Source organism: Dendrobates tinctorius, unplaced genomic scaffold, assembly GCF_039654945.1.
Source record: "Dendrobates tinctorius isolate UK_male_01 unplaced genomic scaffold, ASM3965494v1 ptg000011l, whole genome shotgun sequence".
NCBI classification, from domain to species: domain Eukaryota; kingdom Metazoa; phylum Chordata; class Amphibia; order Anura; family Dendrobatidae; genus Dendrobates; species Dendrobates tinctorius.
This window is the reverse complement of record NW_027361679.1, coordinates 91,040,603-91,067,030: the sequence shown is the minus strand read 5'-3', so window position 1 is coordinate 91,067,030 and position 26,428 is coordinate 91,040,603. Positions and strand designations below refer to the sequence as shown.

General features: G+C 34.4%; 17 non-coding genes across 17 annotated transcripts; all 17 read right to left on the bottom strand.

Moving 5' to 3' along the window:
* Nucleotides 1–574: 574 nt before the first annotated feature.
* TRNAR-UCU (transfer RNA arginine (anticodon UCU)) lies at nt 575–660 on the bottom strand. The gene is given in 2 exon segments: nt 575–610; nt 624–660. It is a non-coding gene; the product is annotated as a tRNA-Arg (tRNA).
* Nucleotides 661–2,044: 1,384 nt separating this feature from the next.
* On the bottom strand, nt 2,045–2,130 carry TRNAR-UCU (transfer RNA arginine (anticodon UCU)). Its single transcript is given in 2 exon segments — nt 2,045–2,079; nt 2,094–2,130. It is a non-coding gene; the product is annotated as a tRNA-Arg (tRNA).
* Nucleotides 2,131–3,753: 1,623 nt separating this feature from the next.
* On the bottom strand, nt 3,754–3,839 carry TRNAR-UCU (transfer RNA arginine (anticodon UCU)). The gene is given in 2 exon segments: nt 3,754–3,789; nt 3,803–3,839. It is a non-coding gene; the product is annotated as a tRNA-Arg (tRNA).
* Nucleotides 3,840–5,462: 1,623 nt separating this feature from the next.
* On the bottom strand, nt 5,463–5,548 carry TRNAR-UCU (transfer RNA arginine (anticodon UCU)). Its single transcript is given in 2 exon segments — nt 5,463–5,498; nt 5,512–5,548. It is a non-coding gene; the product is annotated as a tRNA-Arg (tRNA).
* A 1,623-nt stretch (nt 5,549–7,171) lies between these two features.
* On the bottom strand, nt 7,172–7,257 carry TRNAR-UCU (transfer RNA arginine (anticodon UCU)). Its single transcript is given in 2 exon segments — nt 7,172–7,207; nt 7,221–7,257. It is a non-coding gene; the product is annotated as a tRNA-Arg (tRNA).
* Nucleotides 7,258–8,880: 1,623 nt separating this feature from the next.
* On the bottom strand, nt 8,881–8,966 carry TRNAR-UCU (transfer RNA arginine (anticodon UCU)). Its single transcript is given in 2 exon segments — nt 8,881–8,916; nt 8,930–8,966. It is a non-coding gene; the product is annotated as a tRNA-Arg (tRNA).
* A 1,623-nt stretch (nt 8,967–10,589) lies between these two features.
* Nucleotides 10,590–10,675, bottom strand: TRNAR-UCU (transfer RNA arginine (anticodon UCU)). Its single transcript is given in 2 exon segments — nt 10,590–10,625; nt 10,639–10,675. It is a non-coding gene; the product is annotated as a tRNA-Arg (tRNA).
* A 1,442-nt stretch (nt 10,676–12,117) lies between these two features.
* Nucleotides 12,118–12,203, bottom strand: TRNAR-UCU (transfer RNA arginine (anticodon UCU)). Its single transcript is given in 2 exon segments — nt 12,118–12,153; nt 12,167–12,203. It is a non-coding gene; the product is annotated as a tRNA-Arg (tRNA).
* Nucleotides 12,204–13,637: 1,434 nt separating this feature from the next.
* On the bottom strand, nt 13,638–13,723 carry TRNAR-UCU (transfer RNA arginine (anticodon UCU)). Its single transcript is given in 2 exon segments — nt 13,638–13,673; nt 13,687–13,723. It is a non-coding gene; the product is annotated as a tRNA-Arg (tRNA).
* A 1,435-nt stretch (nt 13,724–15,158) lies between these two features.
* Nucleotides 15,159–15,244, bottom strand: TRNAR-UCU (transfer RNA arginine (anticodon UCU)). The gene is given in 2 exon segments: nt 15,159–15,194; nt 15,208–15,244. It is a non-coding gene; the product is annotated as a tRNA-Arg (tRNA).
* A 1,435-nt stretch (nt 15,245–16,679) lies between these two features.
* Nucleotides 16,680–16,765, bottom strand: TRNAR-UCU (transfer RNA arginine (anticodon UCU)). The gene is given in 2 exon segments: nt 16,680–16,715; nt 16,729–16,765. It is a non-coding gene; the product is annotated as a tRNA-Arg (tRNA).
* Nucleotides 16,766–18,200: 1,435 nt separating this feature from the next.
* Nucleotides 18,201–18,275, bottom strand: TRNAI-GAU (transfer RNA isoleucine (anticodon GAU)). Its single transcript has one exon. It is a non-coding gene; the product is annotated as a tRNA-Ile (tRNA).
* A 1,435-nt stretch (nt 18,276–19,710) lies between these two features.
* Nucleotides 19,711–19,785, bottom strand: TRNAI-GAU (transfer RNA isoleucine (anticodon GAU)). Its single transcript has one exon. It is a non-coding gene; the product is annotated as a tRNA-Ile (tRNA).
* A 1,435-nt stretch (nt 19,786–21,220) lies between these two features.
* Nucleotides 21,221–21,306, bottom strand: TRNAR-UCU (transfer RNA arginine (anticodon UCU)). The gene is given in 2 exon segments: nt 21,221–21,256; nt 21,270–21,306. It is a non-coding gene; the product is annotated as a tRNA-Arg (tRNA).
* A 1,442-nt stretch (nt 21,307–22,748) lies between these two features.
* TRNAR-UCU (transfer RNA arginine (anticodon UCU)) lies at nt 22,749–22,834 on the bottom strand. The gene is given in 2 exon segments: nt 22,749–22,784; nt 22,798–22,834. It is a non-coding gene; the product is annotated as a tRNA-Arg (tRNA).
* Nucleotides 22,835–24,218: 1,384 nt separating this feature from the next.
* Nucleotides 24,219–24,304, bottom strand: TRNAR-UCU (transfer RNA arginine (anticodon UCU)). The gene is given in 2 exon segments: nt 24,219–24,254; nt 24,268–24,304. It is a non-coding gene; the product is annotated as a tRNA-Arg (tRNA).
* A 1,433-nt stretch (nt 24,305–25,737) lies between these two features.
* Nucleotides 25,738–25,823, bottom strand: TRNAR-UCU (transfer RNA arginine (anticodon UCU)). Its single transcript is given in 2 exon segments — nt 25,738–25,773; nt 25,787–25,823. It is a non-coding gene; the product is annotated as a tRNA-Arg (tRNA).
* Between the last annotated feature and the right edge of the window lie 605 nt (nt 25,824–26,428).

Here is a 26,428-nt window from a genome sequence, read left to right as displayed (position 1 = left end):
TGGATGGACTGGAGAATGCTTGCACCAAAGTTGCATTTTTTAAAGTTATAGTTGACAAATCAGCCAAAAATATCTAGAAACTCCAAATCCCGACATTAGAGATCATCAAGAAATATCTTGCAATTACATACAAATAAGAATTTTAGAAAGGTTCAAATTCAAGAAAGAATATGGTCTACTGAATACAGGTAACAGAACACCAAACACTAGACACTAGACCAAAAATATGCAATAATGAATTGTGCCCTATCTGTTATCCATTGGGTCAGTGAGCCTTCAGTGGCTGAATTGCATAGTTCAATTTTAAATGTAACATCTAATTTGCTCTAAACGTTATTAACATTTTTCATCTTTTCAAGATCCACCGAGTTAAAGTATTAATGTCTCAAAATACGACTCTGGTGGGACTCGAACCCACAACCTTTGAATCACATCAGCTCCATTATCCATTGGGTCAGTGAGCCTTCAGTGGCTGAATTGCATAGTTCAATTTTAAATGTAACATCTAATTTGCTCTAAACGTTATTAACATTTTTCATGATCCACCGAGTTAAAGTATTAATGTCTCAAAATACGACTCTGGTGGGACTCGAACCCACAACCTTTGAATCACATCAGGTCCCTAGAAGTCCAATGCGCTATCCATTGCGCCACAGAGCCACAAGACTTATTGTTGAAGTAGGTGTTTTGTCAAATCTAGACAATATTTTCCTGATGATTAAATAACAGAAAGATTCCTGTTTTCTTTGTAACTTTGTTTTCGCCTTCTTATATGTAAAAGTAAAACTGGTCAGCAGGAAAATGCCTATGTTGTAGAAAAGAAAGATCTATTTTATATTAAAACTCCTTACATGCACTTTTTAGTCTTACATGCCAGCAGTTCATTTTAAATTACTAACAAAGGTCCCTGTTGGTAAAGTGTCACATAGAAATTCATGCAAGATAACAAAAGGGGTAGCTTTTGTTGGTTTCTAAATCTCAAGCTTTGATCTTTTTCACTTTCTACAGATTCAATGCAGTAGCCACTGACCCTCAGGAACTTAAGCTGAGAAAAACGGATTGGAACATTAGTTTCGTTGTACGCTAATGGGCCACTGGTTTGGGAAGGAAATTAGTCAAAACAAAAGAAATAATTTTATCCATGTGAAAAAACTATCAGAGAAGCTTTGTTTTAGTCCAAATAAATGCTGGGAAATTTCCTGGAGTCTCCTACTAGATATCCTGATTTTAGCAGTCAGCTATACTTTTCTTTAGATGTTTTTCCATTCCTCATTTTTTCCTTTTGCAGTTTTTCTAAGAATATCTAGGACTGTACAATAGTGGTGAAAAGTTTTCAGACTGATACCAAATTTGGCTTTCACAGTTTACTGCCTTAGATTTTATACTGGTAATTTGTGTTCACTCTAGATTATTCTGAAAAGAGATCAGATGAATTGCCCAAAATTGCAAACTCAGTTCTTACCATGAAAATTAAATTAATCGCAAAAAACTCATTTCCACTAAATTTCAGTTTCCCAAAAATGACCTGCTTGTATGATTTCCGTGGTCTCATCAGCACAGCAGAAGGTGTTTATGAGGACAAGGCAGCTGATAACACTCTGTTCTTATCTTTAAACCTATTTTTTACTTTTAAGCAAACAATTGTCCATGTTTTGCATTAATGACATAAAATTGATACCAAAAAGCCATGCAAACATTTCATCAAACTATGGATGGACTGGAGAATGCTTGCACCAAAGTTGCATTTTTTAAAGTTATAGTTGACAAATCAGCCAAAAATATCTAGAAACTCCAAATCCCGACATTAGAGATCATCAAGAAATATCTTGCAATTACATACAAATAAGAATTTTAGAAAGGTTCAAATTCAAGAAAGAATATGGTCTACTGAATACAGGTAACAGAACACCAAACACTAGACACTAGACCAAAAATATGCAATAATGAATTGTGCCCTATCTGTTATCCATTGGGTCAGTGAGCCTTATTAACATTTTTCATCTTTTCAAGATCAACCGAGTTAAAGTATTAATGTCTCAAAATACGACTCTGGTGGGACTCGAACCCACAACCTTTGAATCACATCAGCTCCCTAGAAGTCAAATGCGCTATCCATTGCGCCACAGAGCCACAAGCCTTTTTGTTGAAGTAGGTGTTTTGTCAAATCTAGACAATATTTTCCTGATGATTAAATAACAGAAAGATTCCTGTTTTCTTTGTAACTTTGTTTTCGCCTTCTTATATGTAAAAGTAAAACTGGTCAGCAGGAAAATGCCTATGTTGTAGAAAAGAAAGATCTATTTTATATTAAAACTCCTTACATGCACTTTTTAGTCTTACATGCCAGCAGTTCATTTTAAATTACTAACAAAGGTCCCTGTTGGTAAAGTGTCACATAGAAATTCATGCAAGATAACAAAAGGGGTAGCTTTTGTTGGCTTCTAAATCTCAAGCTTTGATCTTTTTCACTTTCTACAGATTCAATGCAGTAGCCACTGACCCTCAGAAACTTAAGCTGAGAAAAACGGATTGGAACATTAGTTTCGTTGTACGCTAATGGGCCACTGGTTTGGGAAGGAAATTAGTCAAAACAAAAGAAATAATTTTATCCATGTGAAAAAACTATCAGAGAAGCTTTGTTTTAGTCCAAATAAATGCTGGGAAATTTCCTGGAGTCTCCTACTAGATATCCTGATTTTAGCAGTCAGCTATACTTTTCTTTAGATGTTTTTCCATTCCTCATTTTTTCCTTTTGCAGTTTTTCTAAGAATATCTAGGACTGTACAATAGTGGTGAAAAGTTTTCAGACTGATACCAAATTTGGCTTTCACAGTTTACTGCCTTAGATTTTATACTGGTAATTTGTGTTCACTCTAGATTATTCTGAAAAGAGATCAGATGAATTGCCCAAAATTGCAAACTCAGTTCTTACCATGAAAATTAAATTAATCGCAAAAAACTCATTTCCACTAAATTTCAGTTTCCCAAAAATGACCTGCTTGTATGATTTCCGTGGTCTCATCAGCACAGCAGAAGGTGTTTATGAGGACAAGGCAGCTGATAACACTCTGTTCTTATCTTTAAACCTATTTTTTACTTTTAAGCAAACAATTGTCCATGTTTTGCATTAATGACATAAAATTGATACCAAAAAGCCATGCAAACATTTCATCAAACTATGGATGGACTGGAGAATGCTTGCACCAAAGTTGCATTTTTTAAAGTTATAGTTGACAAATCAGCCAAAAATATCTAGAAACTCCAAATCCCGACATTAGAGATCATCAAGAAATATCTTGCAATTACATACAAATAAGAATTTTAGAAAGGTTCAAATTCAAGAAAGAATATGGTCTACTGAATACAGGTAACAGAACACCAAACACTAGACACTAGACCAAAAATATGCAATAATGAATTGTGCCCTATCTGTTATCCATTGGGTCAGTGAGCCTTCAGTGGCTGAATTGCATAGTTCAATTTTAAATGTAACATCTAATTTGCTCTAAACGTTATTAACATTTTTCATCTTTTCAAGATCCACCGAGTTAAAGTATTAATGTCTCAAAATACGACTCTGGTGGGACTCGAACCCACAACCTTTGAATCACATCAGCTCCATTATCCATTGGGTCAGTGAGCCTTCAGTGGCTGAATTGCATAGTTCAATTTTAAATGTAACATCTAATTTGCTCTAAACGTTATTAACATTTTTCATGATCCACCGAGTTAAAGTATTAATGTCTCAAAATACGACTCTGGTGGGACTCGAACCCACAACCTTTGAATCACATCAGGTCCCTAGAAGTCCAATGCGCTATCCATTGCGCCACAGAGCCACAAGACTTATTGTTGAAGTAGGTGTTTTGTCAAATCTAGACAATATTTTCCTGATGATTAAATAACAGAAAGATTCCTGTTTTCTTTGTAACTTTGTTTTCGCCTTCTTATATGTAAAAGTAAAACTGGTCAGCAGGAAAATGCCTATGTTGTAGAAAAGAAAGATCTATTTTATATTAAAACTCCTTACATGCACTTTTTAGTCTTACATGCCAGCAGTTCATTTTAAATTACTAACAAAGGTCCCTGTTGGTAAAGTGTCACATAGAAATTCATGCAAGATAACAAAAGGGGTAGCTTTTGTTGGTTTCTAAATCTCAAGCTTTGATCTTTTTCACTTTCTACAGATTCAATGCAGTAGCCACTGACCCTCAGGAACTTAAGCTGAGAAAAACGGATTGGAACATTAGTTTCGTTGTACGCTAATGGGCCACTGGTTTGGGAAGGAAATTAGTCAAAACAAAAGAAATAATTTTATCCATGTGAAAAAACTATCAGAGAAGCTTTGTTTTAGTCCAAATAAATGCTGGGAAATTTCCTGGAGTCTCCTACTAGATATCCTGATTTTAGCAGTCAGCTATACTTTTCTTTAGATGTTTTTCCATTCCTCATTTTTTCCTTTTGCAGTTTTTCTAAGAATATCTAGGACTGTACAATAGTGGTGAAAAGTTTTCAGACTGATACCAAATTTGGCTTTCACAGTTTACTGCCTTAGATTTTATACTGGTAATTTGTGTTCACTCTAGATTATTCTGAAAAGAGATCAGATGAATTGCCCAAAATTGCAAACTCAGTTCTTACCATGAAAATTAAATTAATCGCAAAAAACTCATTTCCACTAAATTTCAGTTTCCCAAAAATGACCTGCTTGTATGATTTCCGTGGTCTCATCAGCACAGCAGAAGGTGTTTATGAGGACAAGGCAGCTGATAACACTCTGTTCTTATCTTTAAACCTATTTTTTACTTTTAAGCAAACAATTGTCCATGTTTTGCATTAATGACATAAAATTGATACCAAAAAGCCATGCAAACATTTCATCAAACTATGGATGGACTGGAGAATGCTTGCACCAAAGTTGCATTTTTTAAAGTTATAGTTGACAAATCAGCCAAAAATATCTAGAAACTCCAAATCCCGACATTAGAGATCATCAAGAAATATCTTGCAATTACATACAAATAAGAATTTTAGAAAGGTTCAAATTCAAGAAAGAATATGGTCTACTGAATACAGGTAACAGAACACCAAACACTAGACACTAGACCAAAAATATGCAATAATGAATTGTGCCCTATCTGTTATCCATTGGGTCAGTGAGCCTTCAGTGGCTGAATTGCATAGTTCAATTTTAAATGTAACATCTAATTTGCTCTAAACGTTATTAACATTTTTCATCTTTTCAAGATCCACCGAGTTAAAGTATTAATGTCTCAAAATACGACTCTGGTGGGACTCGAACCCACAACCTTTGAATCACATCAGCTCCATTATCCATTGGGTCAGTGAGCCTTCAGTGGCTGAATTGCATAGTTCAATTTTAAATGTAACATCTAATTTGCTCTAAACGTTATTAACATTTTTCATGATCCACCGAGTTAAAGTATTAATGTCTCAAAATACGACTCTGGTGGGACTCGAACCCACAACCTTTGAATCACATCAGGTCCCTAGAAGTCCAATGCGCTATCCATTGCGCCACAGAGCCACAAGACTTATTGTTGAAGTAGGTGTTTTGTCAAATCTAGACAATATTTTCCTGATGATTAAATAACAGAAAGATTCCTGTTTTCTTTGTAACTTTGTTTTCGCCTTCTTATATGTAAAAGTAAAACTGGTCAGCAGGAAAATGCCTATGTTGTAGAAAAGAAAGATCTATTTTATATTAAAACTCCTTACATGCACTTTTTAGTCTTACATGCCAGCAGTTCATTTTAAATTACTAACAAAGGTCCCTGTTGGTAAAGTGTCACATAGAAATTCATGCAAGATAACAAAAGGGGTAGCTTTTGTTGGTTTCTAAATCTCAAGCTTTGATCTTTTTCACTTTCTACAGATTCAATGCAGTAGCCACTGACCCTCAGGAACTTAAGCTGAGAAAAACGGATTGGAACATTAGTTTCGTTGTACGCTAATGGGCCACTGGTTTGGGAAGGAAATTAGTCAAAACAAAAGAAATAATTTTATCCATGTGAAAAAACTATCAGAGAAGCTTTGTTTTAGTCCAAATAAATGCTGGGAAATTTCCTGGAGTCTCCTACTAGATATCCTGATTTTAGCAGTCAGCTATACTTTTCTTTAGATGTTTTTCCATTCCTCATTTTTTCCTTTTGCAGTTTTTCTAAGAATATCTAGGACTGTACAATAGTGGTGAAAAGTTTTCAGACTGATACCAAATTTGGCTTTCACAGTTTACTGCCTTAGATTTTATACTGGTAATTTGTGTTCACTCTAGATTATTCTGAAAAGAGATCAGATGAATTGCCCAAAATTGCAAACTCAGTTCTTACCATGAAAATTAAATTAATCGCAAAAAACTCATTTCCACTAAATTTCAGTTTCCCAAAAATGACCTGCTTGTATGATTTCCGTGGTCTCATCAGCACAGCAGAAGGTGTTTATGAGGACAAGGCAGCTGATAACACTCTGTTCTTATCTTTAAACCTATTTTTTACTTTTAAGCAAACAATTGTCCATGTTTTGCATTAATGACATAAAATTGATACCAAAAAGCCATGCAAACATTTCATCAAACTATGGATGGACTGGAGAATGCTTGCACCAAAGTTGCATTTTTTAAAGTTATAGTTGACAAATCAGCCAAAAATATCTAGAAACTCCAAATCCCGACATTAGAGATCATCAAGAAATATCTTGCAATTACATACAAATAAGAATTTTAGAAAGGTTCAAATTCAAGAAAGAATATGGTCTACTGAATACAGGTAACAGAACACCAAACACTAGACACTAGACCAAAAATATGCAATAATGAATTGTGCCCTATCTGTTATCCATTGGGTCAGTGAGCCTTCAGTGGCTGAATTGCATAGTTCAATTTTAAATGTAACATCTAATTTGCTCTAAACGTTATTAACATTTTTCATCTTTTCAAGATCCACCGAGTTAAAGTATTAATGTCTCAAAATACGACTCTGGTGGGACTCGAACCCACAACCTTTGAATCACATCAGCTCCATTATCCATTGGGTCAGTGAGCCTTCAGTGGCTGAATTGCATAGTTCAATTTTAAATGTAACATCTAATTTGCTCTAAACGTTATTAACATTTTTCATGATCCACCGAGTTAAAGTATTAATGTCTCAAAATACGACTCTGGTGGGACTCGAACCCACAACCTTTGAATCACATCAGGTCCCTAGAAGTCCAATGCGCTATCCATTGCGCCACAGAGCCACAAGACTTATTGTTGAAGTAGGTGTTTTGTCAAATCTAGACAATATTTTCCTGATGATTAAATAACAGAAAGATTCCTGTTTTCTTTGTAACTTTGTTTTCGCCTTCTTATATGTAAAAGTAAAACTGGTCAGCAGGAAAATGCCTATGTTGTAGAAAAGAAAGATCTATTTTATATTAAAACTCCTTACATGCACTTTTTAGTCTTACATGCCAGCAGTTCATTTTAAATTACTAACAAAGGTCCCTGTTGGTAAAGTGTCACATAGAAATTCATGCAAGATAACAAAAGGGGTAGCTTTTGTTGGTTTCTAAATCTCAAGCTTTGATCTTTTTCACTTTCTACAGATTCAATGCAGTAGCCACTGACCCTCAGGAACTTAAGCTGAGAAAAACGGATTGGAACATTAGTTTCGTTGTACGCTAATGGGCCACTGGTTTGGGAAGGAAATTAGTCAAAACAAAAGAAATAATTTTATCCATGTGAAAAAACTATCAGAGAAGCTTTGTTTTAGTCCAAATAAATGCTGGGAAATTTCCTGGAGTCTCCTACTAGATATCCTGATTTTAGCAGTCAGCTATACTTTTCTTTAGATGTTTTTCCATTCCTCATTTTTTCCTTTTGCAGTTTTTCTAAGAATATCTAGGACTGTACAATAGTGGTGAAAAGTTTTCAGACTGATACCAAATTTGGCTTTCACAGTTTACTGCCTTAGATTTTATACTGGTAATTTGTGTTCACTCTAGATTATTCTGAAAAGAGATCAGATGAATTGCCCAAAATTGCAAACTCAGTTCTTACCATGAAAATTAAATTAATCGCAAAAAACTCATTTCCACTAAATTTCAGTTTCCCAAAAATGACCTGCTTGTATGATTTCCGTGGTCTCATCAGCACAGCAGAAGGTGTTTATGAGGACAAGGCAGCTGATAACACTCTGTTCTTATCTTTAAACCTATTTTTTACTTTTAAGCAAACAATTGTCCATGTTTTGCATTAATGACATAAAATTGATACCAAAAAGCCATGCAAACATTTCATCAAACTATGGATGGACTGGAGAATGCTTGCACCAAAGTTGCATTTTTTAAAGTTATAGTTGACAAATCAGCCAAAAATATCTAGAAACTCCAAATCCCGACATTAGAGATCATCAAGAAATATCTTGCAATTACATACAAATAAGAATTTTAGAAAGGTTCAAATTCAAGAAAGAATATGGTCTACTGAATACAGGTAACAGAACACCAAACACTAGACACTAGACCAAAAATATGCAATAATGAATTGTGCCCTATCTGTTATCCATTGGGTCAGTGAGCCTTCAGTGGCTGAATTGCATAGTTCAATTTTAAATGTAACATCTAATTTGCTCTAAACGTTATTAACATTTTTCATCTTTTCAAGATCCACCGAGTTAAAGTATTAATGTCTCAAAATACGACTCTGGTGGGACTCGAACCCACAACCTTTGAATCACATCAGCTCCATTATCCATTGGGTCAGTGAGCCTTCAGTGGCTGAATTGCATAGTTCAATTTTAAATGTAACATCTAATTTGCTCTAAACGTTATTAACATTTTTCATGATCCACCGAGTTAAAGTATTAATGTCTCAAAATACGACTCTGGTGGGACTCGAACCCACAACCTTTGAATCACATCAGGTCCCTAGAAGTCCAATGCGCTATCCATTGCGCCACAGAGCCACAAGACTTATTGTTGAAGTAGGTGTTTTGTCAAATCTAGACAATATTTTCCTGATGATTAAATAACAGAAAGATTCCTGTTTTCTTTGTAACTTTGTTTTCGCCTTCTTATATGTAAAAGTAAAACTGGTCAGCAGGAAAATGCCTATGTTGTAGAAAAGAAAGATCTATTTTATATTAAAACTCCTTACATGCACTTTTTAGTCTTACATGCCAGCAGTTCATTTTAAATTACTAACAAAGGTCCCTGTTGGTAAAGTGTCACATAGAAATTCATGCAAGATAACAAAAGGGGTAGCTTTTGTTGGTTTCTAAATCTCAAGCTTTGATCTTTTTCACTTTCTACAGATTCAATGCAGTAGCCACTGACCCTCAGGAACTTAAGCTGAGAAAAACGGATTGGAACATTAGTTTCGTTGTACGCTAATGGGCCACTGGTTTGGGAAGGAAATTAGTCAAAACAAAAGAAATAATTTTATCCATGTGAAAAAACTATCAGAGAAGCTTTGTTTTAGTCCAAATAAATGCTGGGAAATTTCCTGGAGTCTCCTACTAGATATCCTGATTTTAGCAGTCAGCTATACTTTTCTTTAGATGTTTTTCCATTCCTCATTTTTTCCTTTTGCAGTTTTTCTAAGAATATCTAGGACTGTACAATAGTGGTGAAAAGTTTTCAGACTGATACCAAATTTGGCTTTCACAGTTTACTGCCTTAGATTTTATACTGGTAATTTGTGTTCACTCTAGATTATTCTGAAAAGAGATCAGATGAATTGCCCAAAATTGCAAACTCAGTTCTTACCATGAAAATTAAATTAATCGCAAAAAACTCATTTCCACTAAATTTCAGTTTCCCAAAAATGACCTGCTTGTATGATTTCCGTGGTCTCATCAGCACAGCAGAAGGTGTTTATGAGGACAAGGCAGCTGATAACACTCTGTTCTTATCTTTAAACCTATTTTTTACTTTTAAGCAAACAATTGTCCATGTTTTGCATTAATGACATAAAATTGATACCAAAAAGCCATGCAAACATTTCATCAAACTATGGATGGACTGGAGAATGCTTGCACCAAAGTTGCATTTTTTAAAGTTATAGTTGACAAATCAGCCAAAAATATCTAGAAACTCCAAATCCCGACATTAGAGATCATCAAGAAATATCTTGCAATTACATACAAATAAGAATTTTAGAAAGGTTCAAATTCAAGAAAGAATATGGTCTACTGAATACAGGTAACAGAACACCAAACACTAGACACTAGACCAAAAATATGCAATAATGAATTGTGCCCTATCTGTTATCCATTGGGTCAGTGAGCCTTCAGTGGCTGAATTGCATAGTTCAATTTTAAATGTAACATCTAATTTGCTCTAAACGTTATTAACATTTTTCATCTTTTCAAGATCCACCGAGTTAAAGTATTAATGTCTCAAAATACGACTCTGGTGGGACTCGAACCCACAACCTTTGAATCACATCAGCTCCATTATCCATTGGGTCAGTGAGCCTTCAGTGGCTGAATTGCATAGTTCAATTTTAAATGTAACATCTAATTTGCTCTAAACGTTATTAACATTTTTCATGATCCACCGAGTTAAAGTATTAATGTCTCAAAATACGACTCTGGTGGGACTCGAACCCACAACCTTTGAATCACATCAGCTCCCTAGAAGTCCAATGCGCTATCCATTGCGCCACAGAGCCACAAGACTTATTGTTGAAGTAGGTGTTTTGTCAAATCTAGACAATATTTTCCTGATGATTAAATAACAGAAAGATTCCTGTTTTCTTTGTAACTTTGTTTTCGCCTTCTTATATGTAAAAGTAAAACTGGTCAGCAGGAAAATGCCTATGTTGTAGAAAAGAAAGATCTATTTTATATTAAAACTCCTTACATGCACTTTTTAGTCTTACATGCCAGCAGTTCATTTTAAATTACTAACAAAGGTCCCTGTTGGTAAAGTGTCACATAGAAATTCATGCAAGATAACAAAAGGGGTAGCTTTTGTTGGTTTCTAAATCTCAAGCTTTGATCTTTTTCACTTTCTACAGATTCAATGCAGTAGCCACTGACCCTCAGGAACTTAAGCTGAGAAAAACGGATTGGAACATTAGTTTTGTTGTACGCTAATGGGCCACTGGTTTGGGAAGGAAATTAGTCAAAACAAAATAAATAATTTTATCCATGTGAAAAAACTATCAGAGAAGCTTTGTTTTAGTCCAAATAAATGCTGGGAAATTTCCTGGAGTCTCCTACTAGATATCCTGGTTTTAGCAGTCAGCTATACTTTTCTTTAGATGTTTTTCCATTCCTCATTTTTTCCTTTTGCAGTTTTTCTAAGAATATCTAGGACTGTACAATAGTGGTGAAAAGTTTTCAGACTGATACCAAATTTGGCTTTCACAGTTTACTGCCTTAGATTTTATACTGGTAATTTGTGTTAACTCTAGATTATTCTGAAAAGAGATCAGATGAATTGCCCAAAATTGCAAACTCAGTTCTTACCATGAAAATTAAATTAATCGCAAAAAACTCATTTCCACTAAATTTCAGTTTCCCAAAAATGACCTGCTTGTATGATTTCCGTGGTCTCATCAGCACAGCAGAAGGTGTTTATGAGGACAAGGCAGCTGATAACACTCTGTTCTTATCTTTAAACCTATTTTTTACTTTTAAGCAAACAATTGTCCATGTTTTGCATTAATGACATAAAATTGATACCAAAAAGCCATGCAAACATTTCATCAAACTATGGATGGACTGGAGAATGCTTGCACCAAAGTTGCATTTTTTAAAGTTATAGTTGACAAATCAGCCAAAAATATCTAGAAACTCCAAATCGCGACATTAGAGATCATCAAGAAATATCTTGCAATCACATACAAATAAGAATTTTAGAAAGGTTCAAATTCAAGAAAGAATATGGTCTACTGAATACAGGTAACAGAACACCAAACACTAGACACTAGACCAAAAATATGCAATAATGAATTGTGCCCTATCTGTTATCCATTGGGTCAGTGAGCCTTAAGTGGCTGAATTGCATAGTTCAATTTTAAATGTAACATCTAATTTGCTCTAAACGTTATTAACATTTTTCATCTTTTCAAGATCCACCGAGTTAAAGTATTAATGTCTCAAAATACGACTCTGGTGGGACTCGAACCCACAACCTTTGAATCACATCAGATCCCTAGAAGTCCAATGCGCTATCCATTGCGCCACAGAGCCACAAGCCTTTTTTTGAAGTAGGTGTTTTGTCAAATCTAGACAATATTTTCCTGATGATTAAATAACAGAAAGATTCCTGTTTTCTTTGTAACTTTGTATTCGCCTTCTTATATGCAAAAGTAAAACTGGTCAGCAGGAAAATGCCTATGTTGTAGAAAAGAAAGATCTATTTTATATTAAAACTCCTTACATGCACTTTTTAGTCTTACATGCCAGCAGTTCATTTTAAATTACTAACAAAGGTCCCTGTTGGTAAAGTGTCACATAGAAATTCATGCAAGATAACAAAAGGGGTAGCTTTTGTTGGTTTCTAAATCTCAAGCTTTGATCTTTTTCACTTTCTACAGATTCAATGCAGTAGCCACTGACCCTCAGGAACTTAAGCTGAGAAAAACGGATTGGAACATTAGTTTCGTTGTACGCTAATGGGCCACTGGTTTGGGAAGGAAATTAGTCAAAACAAAATAAATAATTTTATCCATGTGAAAAAACTATCAGAGAAGCTTTGTTTTAGTCCAAATAAATGCTGGGAAATTTCCTGGAGTCTCCTACTAGATATCCTGGTTTTAGCAGTCAGCTATACTTTTCTTTAGATGTTTTTCCATTCCTCATTTTTTCCTTTTGCAGTTTTTCTAAGAATATCTAGGACTGTACAATAGTGGTGAAAAGTTTTCAGACTGATACCAAATTTGGCTTTCACAGTTTACTGCCTTAGATTTTATACTGGTAATTTGTGTTAACTCTAGATTATTCTGAAAAGAGATCAGATGAATTGCCCAAAATTGCAAACTCAGTTCTTACCATGAAAATTAAATTAATCGCAAAAAACTCATTTCCACTAAATTTCAGTTTCCCAAAAATGACCTGCTTGTATGATTTCCGTGGTCTCATCAGCACAGCAGAAGGTGTTTATGAGGACAAGGCAGCTGATAACACTCTGTTCTTATCTTTAAACCTATTTTTTACTTTTAAGCAAACAATTGTCCATGTTTTGCATTAATGACATAAAATTGATACCAAAAAGCCATGCAAACATTTCATCAAACTATGGATGGACTGGAGAATGCTTGCACCAAAGTTGCATTTTTTAAAGTTATAGTTGACAAATCAGCCAAAAATATCTAGAAACTCCAAATCCCGACATTAGAGATCATCAAGAAATATCTTGCAATCACATACAAATAAGAATTTTAGAAAGGTTCAAATTCAAGAAAGAATATGGTCTACTGAATACAGGTAACAGAACACCAAACACTAGACCAAAAATATGCAATAATGAATTGTGCCCTATCTGTTATCCATTGTGTCAATGAGCCTTCAGTGGCTGAATTGCATAGTTCAATTTTAAATATAACATCTAATTTGCTCTAAACGTTATTAACATTTTTCATCTTTTCAAGATGAACCGAGTTAAAGTATTAATGTCTCAAAATACGACTCTGGTGGGACTCGAACCCACAACCTTTGAATCACATCAGCTCCCTAGAAGTCCAATGCGCTATCCATTGCGCCACAGAGCCACAAGCCTTTTTGTTGAAGTAGGTGTTTTGTCAAATCTAGACAATATTTTCCTGATGATTAAATAACAGAAAGATTCCTGTTTTCTTTGTAACTTTGTTTTCGCCTTCTTATATGTAAAAGTAAAACTGGTCAGCAGGAAAATGCCTATGTTGTAGAAAAGAAAGATCTATTTTATATTAAAACTCCTTACATGCACTTTTTTGTCTTACATGCCAGCAGTTCATTTTAAATTACTAACAAAGGTCACTGTTGGTAAAGTGTCACATAGAAATTCATGCAAGATAACAAAAGGGGTAGCTTTTGTTGGTTTCTAAATCTCAAGCTTTGATCTTTTTCACTTTCTACAGATTCAATGCAGTAGCCACTGACCCTCAGGAACTTAAGCTGAGAAAAACAGATTGGAACATTAGTTTCGTTGTACGCTAATGGGCCACTGGTTTGGGAAGGAAATTAGTCAAAACAAAATAAATAATTTTATCCATGTGAAAAAACTATCAGAGAAGCTTTGTTTTAGTCCAAATAAATGCTGGGAAATTTCCTGGAGTCTCCTACTAGATATCCTGATTTTAGCAGTCAGCTATACTTTTCTTTAGATGTTTTTCCATTCCTCATTTTTTCCTTTTGCAGTTTTTCTAAGAATATCTAGGACTGTACAATAGTGGTGAAAAGTTTTCAGACTGATACCAAATTTGGCTTTCACAGTTTACTGCCTTAGATTTTATACTGGTAATTTGTGTTAACTCTAGATTATTCTGAAAAGAGATCAGATGAATTGCCCAAAATTGCAAACTCAGTTCTTACCATGAAAATTAAATTAATCGCAAAAAACTCATTTCCACTAAATTTCAGTTTCCCAAAAATGACCTGCTTGTATGATTTCCGTGGTCTCATCAGCACAGCAGAAGGTGTTTATGAGGACAAGGCAGCTGATAACACTCTGTTCTTATCTTTAAACCTATTTTTTACTTTTAAGCAAACAATTGTCCATGTTTTGCATTAATGACATAAAATTGATACCAAAAAGCCATGCAAACATTTCATCAAACTATGGATGGACTGGAGAATGCTTGCACCAAAGTTGCATTTTTTAAAGTTATAGTTGACAAATCATCCAAAAATATCTAGAAACTCCAAATCCCGACATTAGAGATCATCAAGAAATATCTTGCAATCACATACAAATAAGAATTTTAGAAAGGTTCAAATTCAAGAAAGAATATGGTCTACTGAATACAGGTAACAGAACACCAAACACTAGACCAAAAATATGCAATAATGAATTGTGCCCTATCTGTTATCCATTGTGTCAATGAGCCTTCAGTGGCTGAATTGCATAGTTCAATTTTAAATATAACATCTAATTTGCTCTAAACGTTATTAACATTTTTCATCTTTTCAAGATGAACCGAGTTAAAGTATTAATGTCTCAAAATACGACTCTGGTGGGACTCGAACCCACAACCTTTGAATCACATCAGCTCCCTAGAAGTCCAATGCGCTATCCATTGCGCCACAGAGCCACAAGCCTTTTTGTTGAAGTAGGTGTTTTGTCAAATCTAGACAATATTTTCCTGATGATTAAATAACAGAAAGATTCCTGTTTTCTTTGTAACTTTGTTTTCGCCTTCTTATATGTAAAAGTAAAACTGGTCAGCAGGAAAATGCCTATGTTGTAGAAAAGAAAGATCTATTTTATATTAAAACTCCTTACATGCACTTTTTTGTCTTACATGCCAGCAGTTCATTTTAAATTACTAACAAAGGTCACTGTTGGTAAAGTGTCACATAGAAATTCATGCAAGATAACAAAAGGGGTAGCTTTTGTTGGTTTCTAAATCTCAAGCTTTGATCTTTTTCACTTTCTACAGATTCAATGCAGTAGCCACTGACCCTCAGGAACTTAAGCTGAGAAAAACAGATTGGAACATTAGTTTCGTTGTACGCTAATGGGCCACTGGTTTGGGAAGGAAATTAGTCAAAACAAAATAAATAATTTTATCCATGTGAAAAAACTATCAGAGAAGCTTTGTTTTAGTCCAAATAAATGCTGGGAAATTTCCTGGAGTCTCCTACTAGATATCCTGATTTTAGCAGTCAGCTATACTTTTCTTTAGATGTTTTTCCATTCCTCATTTTTTCCTTTTGCAGTTTTTCTAAGAATATCTAGGACTGTACAATAGTGGTGAAAAGTTTTCAGACTGATACCAAATTTGGCTTTCACAGTTTACTGCCTTAGATTTTATACTGGTAATTTGTGTTAACTCTAGATTATTCTGAAAAGAGATCAGATGAATTGCCCAAAATTGCAAACTCAGTTCTTACCATGAAAATTAAATTAATCGCAAAAAACTCATTTCCACTAAATTTCAGTTTCCCAAAAATGACCTGCTTGTATGATTTCCGTGGTCTCATCAGCACAGCAGAAGGTGTTTATGAGGACAAGGCAGCTGATAACACTCTGTTCTTATCTTTAAACCTATTTTTTACTTTTAAGCAAACAATTGTCCATGTTTTGCATTAATGACATAAAATTGATACCAAAAAGCCATGCAAACATTTCATCAAACTATGGATGGACTGGAGAATGCTTGCACCAAAGTTGCATTTTTTAAAGTTATAGTTGACAAATCAGCCAAAAATATCTAGAAACTCCAAATCCCGACATTAGAGATCATCAAGAAATATCTTGCAATCACATACAAATAAGAATTTTAGAAAGGTTCAAATTCAAGAAAGAATATGGTCTACTGAATACAGGTAACAGAACACCAAACACTAGACCAAAAATATGCAATAATGAATTGTGCCCTATCTGTTATCCATTGTGTCAATGAGCCTTCAGTGGCTGAATTGCATAGTTCAATTTTAAATGTAACATCTAATTTGCTCTAAACGTTATTAACATTTTTCATCTTTTCAAGATGAACCGAATTAAAGTATTAATGTCTCAAAATACGACTCTGGTGGGACTCGAACCCACAACCTTTGAATCACATCAGCTCCCTAGAAGTCCAATGCGCTATCCATTGCGCCACAGAGCCACAAGCCTTTTTGTTGAAGTAGGTGTTTTGTCAAATCTAGACAATATTTTCCTGATGATTAAATAACAGAAAGATTCCTGTTTTCTTTGTAACTTTGTTTTCGCCTTCTTATATGTAAAAGTAAAACTGGTCAGCAGGAAAATGCCTATGTTGTAGAAAAGAAAGATCTATTTTATATTAAAACTCCTTACATGCACTTTTTTGTCTTACATGCCAGCAGTTCATTTTAAATTACTAACAAAGGTCACTGTTGGTAAAGTGTCACATAGAAATTCATGCAAGATAACAAAAGGGGTAGCTTTTGTTGGTTTCTAAATCTCAAGCTTTGATCTTTTTCACTTTCTACAGATTCAATGCAGTAGCCACTGACCCTCAGGAACTTAAGCTGAGAAAAACAGATTGGAACATTAGTTTCGTTGTACGCTAATGGGCCACTGGTTTGGGAAGGAAATTAGTCAAAACAAAATAAATAATTTTATCCATGTGAAAAAACTATCAGAGAAGCTTTGTTTTAGTCCAAATAAATGCTGGGAAATTTCCTGGAGTCTCCTACTAGATATCCTGATTTTAGCAGTCAGCTATACTTTTCTTTAGATGTTTTTCCATTCCTCATTTTTTCCTTTTGCAGTTTTTCTAAGAATATCTAGGACTGTACAATAGTGGTGAAAAGTTTTCAGACTGATACCAAATTTGGCTTTCACAGTTTACTGCCTTAGATTTTATACTGGTAATTTGTGTTAACTCTAGATTATTCTGAAAAGAGATCAGATGAATTGCCCAAAATTGCAAACTCAGTTCTTACCATGAAAATTAAATTAATCGCAAAAAACTCATTTCCACTAAATTTCAGTTTCCCAAAAATGACCTGCTTGTATGATTTCCGTGGTCTCATCAGCACAGCAGAAGGTGTTTATGAGGACAAGGCAGCTGATAACACTCTGTTCTTATCTTTAAACCTATTTTTTACTTTTAAGCAAACAATTGTCCATGTTTTGCATTAATGACATAAAATTGATACCAAAAAGCCATGCAAACATTTCATCAAACTATGGATGGACTGGAGAATGCTTGCACCAAAGTTGCATTTTTTAAAGTTATAGTTGACAAATCAGCCAAAAATATCTAGAAACTCCAAATCCCGACATTAGAGATCATCAAGAAATATCTTGCAATCACATACAAATAAGAATTTTAGAAAGGTTCAAATTCAAGAAAGAATATGGTCTACTGAATACAGGTAACAGAACACCAAACACTAGACCAAAAATATGCAATAATGAATTGTGCCCCATCTGTTATCCATTGGGTCAGTGAGCCTTCAGTGGCTGAATTGCATAGTTCAATTTTAAATGTAACATCTAATTTGCTCTAAACGTTATTAACATTTTTAATCTTTTCAAGATCAACCGAGTTAAAGTATTAATGTCTCAAAATACGACTCTGGTGGGACTCGAACCCACAACCTTTGAATCACATCAGCCCAATGCGCTATCCATTGCGCCACAGAGCCACAAGCCTTTTTGTTGAAGTAGGTGTTTTGTCAAATCTAGACAATATTTTCCTGATGATTAAATAACAGAAAGATTCCTGTTTTCTTTGTAACTTTGTTTTCGCCTTCTTATATGTAAAAGTAAAACTGGTCAGCAGGAAAATGCCTATGTTGTAGAAAAGAAAGATCTATTTTATATTAAAACTCCTTACATGCACTTTTTTGTCTTACATGCCAGCAGTTCATTTTAAATTACTAACAAAGGTCACTGTTGGTAAAGTGTCACATAGAAATTCATGCAAGATAACAAAAGGGGTAGCTTTTGTTGGTTTCTAAATCTCAAGCTTTGATCTTTTTCACTTTCTACAGATTCAATGCAGTAGCCACTGACCCTCAGGAACTTAAGCTGAGAAAAACAGATTGGAACATTAGTTTCGTTGTACGCTAATGGGCCACTGGTTTGGGAAGGAAATTAGTCAAAACAAAATAAATAATTTTATCCATGTGAAAAAACTATCAGAGAAGCTTTGTTTTAGTCCAAATAAATGCTGGGAAATTTCCTGGAGTCTCCTACTAGATATCCTGATTTTAGCAGTCAGCTATACTTTTCTTTAGATGTTTTTCCATTCCTCATTTTTTCCTTTTGCAGTTTTTCTAAGAATATCTAGGACTGTACAATAGTGGTGAAAAGTTTTCAGACTGATACCAAATTTGGCTTTCACAGTTTACTGCCTTAGATTTTATACTGGTAATTTGTGTTAACTCTAGATTATTCTGAAAAGAGATCAGATGAATTGCCCAAAATTGCAAACTCAGTTCTTACCATGAAAATTAAATTAATCGCAAAAAACTCATTTCCACTAAATTTCAGTTTCCCAAAAATGACCTGCTTGTATGATTTCCGTGGTCTCATCAGCACAGCAGAAGGTGTTTATGAGGACAAGGCAGCTGATAACACTCTGTTCTTATCTTTAAACCTATTTTTTACTTTTAAGCAAACAATTGTCCATGTTTTGCATTAATGACATAAAATTGATACCAAAAAGCCATGCAAACATTTCATCAAACTATGGATGGACTGGAGAATGCTTGCACCAAAGTTGCATTTTTTAAAGTTATAGTTGACAAATCAGCCAAAAATATCTAGAAACTCCAAATCCCGACATTAGAGATCATCAAGAAATATCTTGCAATCACATACAAATAAGAATTTTAGAAAGGTTCAAATTCAAGAAAGAATATGGTCTACTGAATACAGGTAACAGAACACCAAACACTAGACCAAAAATATGCAATAATGAATTGTGCCCCATCTGTTATCCATTGGGTCAGTGAGCCTTCAGTGGCTGAATTGCATAGTTCAATTTTAAATGTAACATCTAATTTGCTCTAAACGTTATTAACATTTTTAATCTTTTCAAGATCAACCGAGTTAAAGTATTAATGTCTCAAAATACGACTCTGGTGGGACTCGAACCCACAACCTTTGAATCACATCAGCCCAATGCGCTATCCATTGCGCCACAGAGCCACAAGCCTTTTTGTTGAAGTAGGTGTTTTGTCAAATCTAGACAATATTTTCCTGATGATTAAATAACAGAAAGATTCCTGTTTTCTTTGTAACTTTGTTTTCGCCTTCTTATATGTAAAAGTAAAACTGGTCAGCAGGAAAATGCCTATGTTGTAGAAAAGAAAGATCTATTTTATATTAAAACTCCTTACATGCACTTTTTTGTCTTACATGCCAGCAGTTCATTTTAAATTACTAACAAAGGTCACTGTTGGTAAAGTGTCACATAGAAATTCATGCAAGATAACAAAAGGGGTAGCTTTTGTTGGTTTCTAAATCTCAAGCTTTGATCTTTTTCACTTTCTACAGATTCAATGCAGTAGCCACTGACCCTCAGGAACTTAAGCTGAGAAAAACAGATTGGAACATTAGTTTCGTTGTACGCTAATGGGCCACTGGTTTGGGAAGGAAATTAGTCAAAACAAAATAAATAATTTTATCCATGTGAAAAAACTATCAGAGAAGCTTTGTTTTAGTCCAAATAAATGCTGGGAAATTTCCTGGAGTCTCCTACTAGATATCCTGATTTTAGCAGTCAGCTATACTTTTCTTTAGATGTTTTTCCATTCCTCATTTTTTCCTTTTGCAGTTTTTCTAAGAATATCTAGGACTGTACAATAGTGGTGAAAAGTTTTCAGACTGATACCAAATTTGGCTTTCACAGTTTACTGCCTTAGATTTTATACTGGTAATTTGTGTTAACTCTAGATTATTCTGAAAAGAGATCAGATGAATTGCCCAAAATTGCAAACTCAGTTCTTACCATGAAAATTAAATTAATCGCAAAAAACTCATTTCCACTAAATTTCAGTTTCCCAAAAATGACCTGCTTGTATGATTTCCGTGGTCTCATCAGCACAGCAGAAGGTGTTTATGAGGACAAGGCAGCTGATAACACTCTGTTCTTATCTTTAAACCTATTTTTTACTTTTAAGCAAACAATTGTCCATGTTTTGCATTAATGACATAAAATTGATACCAAAAAGCCATGCAAACATTTCATCAAACTATGGATGGACTGGAGAATGCTTGCACCAAAGTTGCATTTTTTAAAGTTATAGTTGACAAATCAGCCAAAAATATCTAGAAACTCCAAATCCCGACATTAGAGATCATCAAGAAATATCTTGCAATCACATACAAATAAGAATTTTAGAAAGGTTCAAATTCAAGAAAGAATATGGTCTACTGAATACAGGTAACAGAACACCAAACACTAGACACTAGACCAAAAATATGCAATAATGAATTGTGCCCTATCTGTTATCCATTGGGTCAGTGAGCCTTCAGTGGCTGAATTGCATAGTCCAATTTTAAATGTAACATCTAATTTGCTCTAAACGTTAATAACATTTTTCATCTTTTCAAGATCAACCGGGTCAAATGTCTCAAAATACGACTCTGGTGGGACTCGAACCCACAACCTTTGAATCACATCAGCTCCCTAGAAGTCCAATGCGCTATCCATTGCGCCACAGAGCCACAAGCCTTTTTGTCGAAGTAGGTGTTTTGTCAAATCTAGACAATATTTTCCTGATGATTAAATAACAGAAAGATTCCTGTTTTCTTTGTAACTTTGTTTTCGCCTTCTTATATGTAAAAGTAAAACTGGTCAGCAGGAAAATGCCTATGTTGTAGAAAAGAAAGATCTATTTTATATTAAAACTCCTTACATGCACTTTTTAGTCTTACATGCCAGCAGTTCATTTTAAATTACTAACAAAGGTCCCTGTTGGTAAAGTGTCACATAGAAATTCATGCAAGATAACAAAAGGGGTAGCTTTTGTTGGTTTCTAAATCTCAAGCTTTGATCTTTTTCACTTTCTACAGATTCAATGCAGTAGCCACTGACCCTCAGGAACTTAAGCTGAGAAAAACGGATTGGAACATTAGTTTCGTTGTACGCTAATGGGCCACTGGTTTGGGAAGGAAATTAGTCAAAACAAAATAAATAATTTTATCCATGTGAAAAAACTATCAGAGAAGCTTTGTTTTAGTCCAAATAAATGCTGGGAAATTTCCTGGAGTCTCCTACTAGATATCCTGATTTTAGCAGTCAGCTATACTTTTCTTTAGATGTTTTTCCATTCCTCATTTTTTCCTTTTGCAGTTTTTCTAAGAATATCTAGGACTGTACAATAGTGGTGAAAAGTTTTCAGACTGATACCAAATTTGGCTTTCACAGTTTACTGCCTTAGATTTTATACTGGTAATTTGTGTTCACTCTAGATTATTCTGAAAAGAGATCAGATGAATTGCCCAAAATTGCAAACTCAGTTCTTACCATGAAAATTAAATTAATCGCAAAAAACTCATTTCCACTAAATTTCAGTTTCCCAAAAATGACCTGCTTGTATGATTTCCGTGGTCTCATCAGCACAGCAGAAGGTGTTTATGAGGACAAGGCAGCTGATAACACTCTGTTCTTATCTTTAAACCTATTTTTTACTTTTAAGCAAACAATTGTCCATGTTTTGCATTAATGACATAAAATTGATACCAAAAAGCCATGCAAACATTTCCTCAAACTATGGATGGACTGGAGAATGCTTGCACCAAAGTTGCATTTTTTAAAGTTATAGTTGACAAATCAGCCAAAAATATCTAGAAACTCCAAATCCCGACATTAGAGATCATCAAGAAATATCTTGCAATCACATACAAATAAGAATTTTAGAAAGGTTCAAATTCAAGAAAGAATATGGTCTACTGAATACAGGTAACAGAACACCAAACACTAGACACTAGACCAAAAATATGCAATAATGAATTGTGCCCTATCTGTTATCCATTGGGTCAGTGAGCCTTCAGTGGCTGAATTGCATAGTTCAATTTTAAATGTAACATCTAATTTGCTCTAAACAATATTAACATTTTTCATCTTTTCAAGATCAACCGAGTTAAAGTATTAATGTCTCAAAATACGACTCTGGTGGGACTCGAACCCACAACCTTTGAATCACATCAGCTCCCTAGAAGTCCAATGCGCTATCCATTGCGCCACAGAGCCACAAGCCTTTTTGTTGAAGTAGGTGTTTTGTCAAATCTAGACAATATTTTCCTGATGATTAAATAACAGAAAGATTCCTGTTTTCTTTGTAACTTTGTTTTCGCCTTCTTATATGTAAAAGTAAAACTGGTCAGCAGGAAAATGCCTATGTTGTAGAAAAGAAAGATCTATTTTATATTAAAACTCCTTACATGCACTTTTTAGTCTTACATGCCAGCAGTTCATTTTAAATTACTAACAAAGGTCCCTGTTGGTAAAGTGTCACATAGAAATTCATGCAAGATAACAAAAGGGGTAGCTTTTGTTGGTTTCTAAATCTCAAGCTTTGATCTTTTTCACTTTCTACAGATTCAATGCAGTAGCCACTGACCCTCAGGAACTTAAGCTGAGAAAAACGGATTGGAACATTAGTTTCGTTGTACGCTAATGGGCCACTGGTTTGGGAAGGAAATTAGTCAAAACAAAATAAATAATTTTATCCATGTGAAAAAACTATCAGAGAAGCTTTGTTTTAGTCCAAATAAATGCTGGGAAATTTCCTGGAGTCTCCTACTAGATATCCTGATTTTAGCAGTCAGCTATACTTTTCTTTAGATGTTTTTCCATTCCTCATTTTTTCCTTTTGCAGTTTTTCTAAGAATATCTAGGACTGTACAATAGTGGTGAAAAGTTTTCAGACTGATACCAAATTTGGCTTTCACAGTTTACTGCCTTAGATTTTATACTGGTAATTTGTGTTCACTCTAGATTATTCTGAAAAGAGATCAGATGAATTGCCCAAAATTGCAAACTCAGTTCTTACCATGAAAATTAAATTAATCGCAAAAAACTCATTTCCACTAAATTTCAGTTTCCCAAAAATGACCTGCTTGTATGATTTCCGTGGTCTCATCAGCACAGCAGAAGGTGTTTATGAGGACAAGGCAGCTGATAACACTCTGTTCTTATCTTTAAACCTATTTTTTACTTTTAAGCAAACAATTGTCCATGTTTTGCATTAATGACATAAAATTGATACCAAAAAGCCATGCAAACATTTCATCAAACTATGGATGGACTGGAGAATGCTTGCACCAAAGTTGCATTTTTTAAAGTTATAGTTGACAAATCAGCCAAAAATATCTAGAAACTCCAAATCCCGACATTAGAGATCATCAAGAAATATCTTGCAATCACATACAAATAAGAATTTTAGAAAGGTTCAAATTCAAGAAAGAATATGGTCTACTGAATACAGGTAACAGAACACCAAACACTAGACACTAGACCAAAAATATGCAATAATGAATTGTGCCCTATCTGTTATCCATTGGGTCAGTGAGCCTTATTAACATTTTTCATCTTTTCAAGATCAACCGAGTTAAAGTATTAATGTCTCAAAATACGACTCTGGTGGGACTTGAACCCACAACCTTTGAATCACATCAGCTCCCTAGAAGTCCAATGCACTATCCATTGCGCCACAGAGCCACAAGCCTTTTTTTGAAGTAGGTGTTTTGTCAAATCTAGACAATATTTTCCTGATGATTAAATAACAGAAAGATTCCTGTTTTCTTTGTAACTTTGTTTTCGCCTTCTTATATGCAAAAGTAAAACTGGTCAGCAGGAAAATGCCTATGTTGTAGAAAAGAAAGATCTATTTTATATTAAAACTCCTTACATGCACTTTTTAGTCTTACATGCCAGCAGTTCATTTTAAATTACTAACAAAGGTCCCTGTTGGTAAAGTGTCACATAGAAATTCATGCAAGATAACAAAAGGGGTAGCTTTTGTTGGTTTCTAAATCTCAAGCTTTGATCTTTTTCACTTTCTCCAGATTCAATGCAGTAGCCACTGACCCTCAGGAACTTAAGCTGAGAAAAACGGATTGGAACATTAGTTTCGTTGTACGCTAATGGGCCACTGGTTTGGGAAGGAAATTAGTCAAAACAAAATAAATAATTTTATCCATGTGAAAAAACTATCAGAGAAGCTTTGTTTAAGTCCAAATAAATGCTGGGAAATTTCCTGGAGTCTCCTACTAGATATCCTGATTTTAGCAGTCAGCTATACTTTTCTTTAGATGTTTTTCCATTCCTCATTTTTTCCTTTTGCAGTTTTTCTAAGAATATCTAGGACTGTACAATAGTGGTGAAAAGTTTTCAGACTGATACCAAATTTGGCTTTCACAGTTTACTGCCTTAGATTTTATACTGGTAATTTGTGTTAACTCTAGATTATTCTGAAAAGAGATCAGATGAATTGCCCAAAATTGCAAACTCAGTTCTTACCATGAAAATTAAATTAATCGCAAAAAACTCATTTCCACTAAATTTCAGTTTCCCAAAAATGACCTGCTTGTATGATTTCCGTGGTCTCATCAGCACAGCAGAAGGTGTTTATGAGGACAAGGCAGCTGATAACACTCTGTTCTTATCTTTAAACCTATTTTTTACTTTTAAGCAAACAATTGTCCATGTTTTGCATTAATGACATAAAATTGATACCAAAAAGCCATGCAAACATTTCATCAAACTATGGATGGACTGGAGAATGCTTGCACCAAAGTTGCATTTTTTAAAGTTATAGTTGACAAATCAGCCAAAAATATCTAGAAACTCCAAATCCCGACATTAGAGATCATCAAGAAATATCTTGCAATCACATACAAATAAGAATTTTAGAAAGGTTCAAATTCAAGAAAGAATATGGTCTACTGAATACAGGTAACAGAACACCAAACACTAGACCAAAAATATGCAATAATGAATTGTGCCCTATCTGTTATCCATTGTGTCAATGAGCCTTCAGTGGCTGAATTGCATAGTTCAATTTTAAATGTAACATCTAATTTGCTCTAAACGTTATCAACATTTTTCATCTTTTCAAGATGAACCGAAATAAGTATTAATGTCTCAAAATACGACTCTGGTGGGACTCGAACCCACAACCTTTGAATCACATCAGCTCCCTAGAAGTCCAATGTGCTATCCATTGCGCCACAGAGCCACAAGCTTTTTTGTCTAAGTAGGTGTTTTGTCAAATCTAGACAATATTTTCCTGATGATTAAATAACAGAAAGATTCCTGTTTTCTTTGTAACTTTGTTTTCGCCTTCTTATATGTAAAAGTAAAACTGGTCAGCAGGAAAATGCCTATGTTGTAGAAAAGAAAGATCTATTTTATATTAAAACTCCTTACATGCACTTTTTAGTCTTACATGCCAGCAGTTCATTTTAAATTACTAACAAAGGTCCCTGTTGGTAAAGTGTCACATAGAAATTCATGCAAGATAACAAAAGGGGTAGCTTTTGTTGGTTTCTAAATCTCAAGCTTTGATCTTTTTCACTTTCTCCAGATTCAATGCAGTAGCCACTGACCCTCAGGAACTTAAGCTGAGAAAAACGGATTGGAACATTAGTTTCGTTGTACGCTAATGGGCCACTGGTTTGGGAAGGAAATTAGTCAAAACAAAAGAAATAATTTTATCCATGTGAAAAAACTATCAGAGAAGCTTTGTTTTAGTCCAAATAAATGCTGGGAAATTTCCTGGAGTCTCCTACTAGATATCCTGATTTTAGCAGTCAGCTATACTTTTCTTTAGATGTTTTTCCA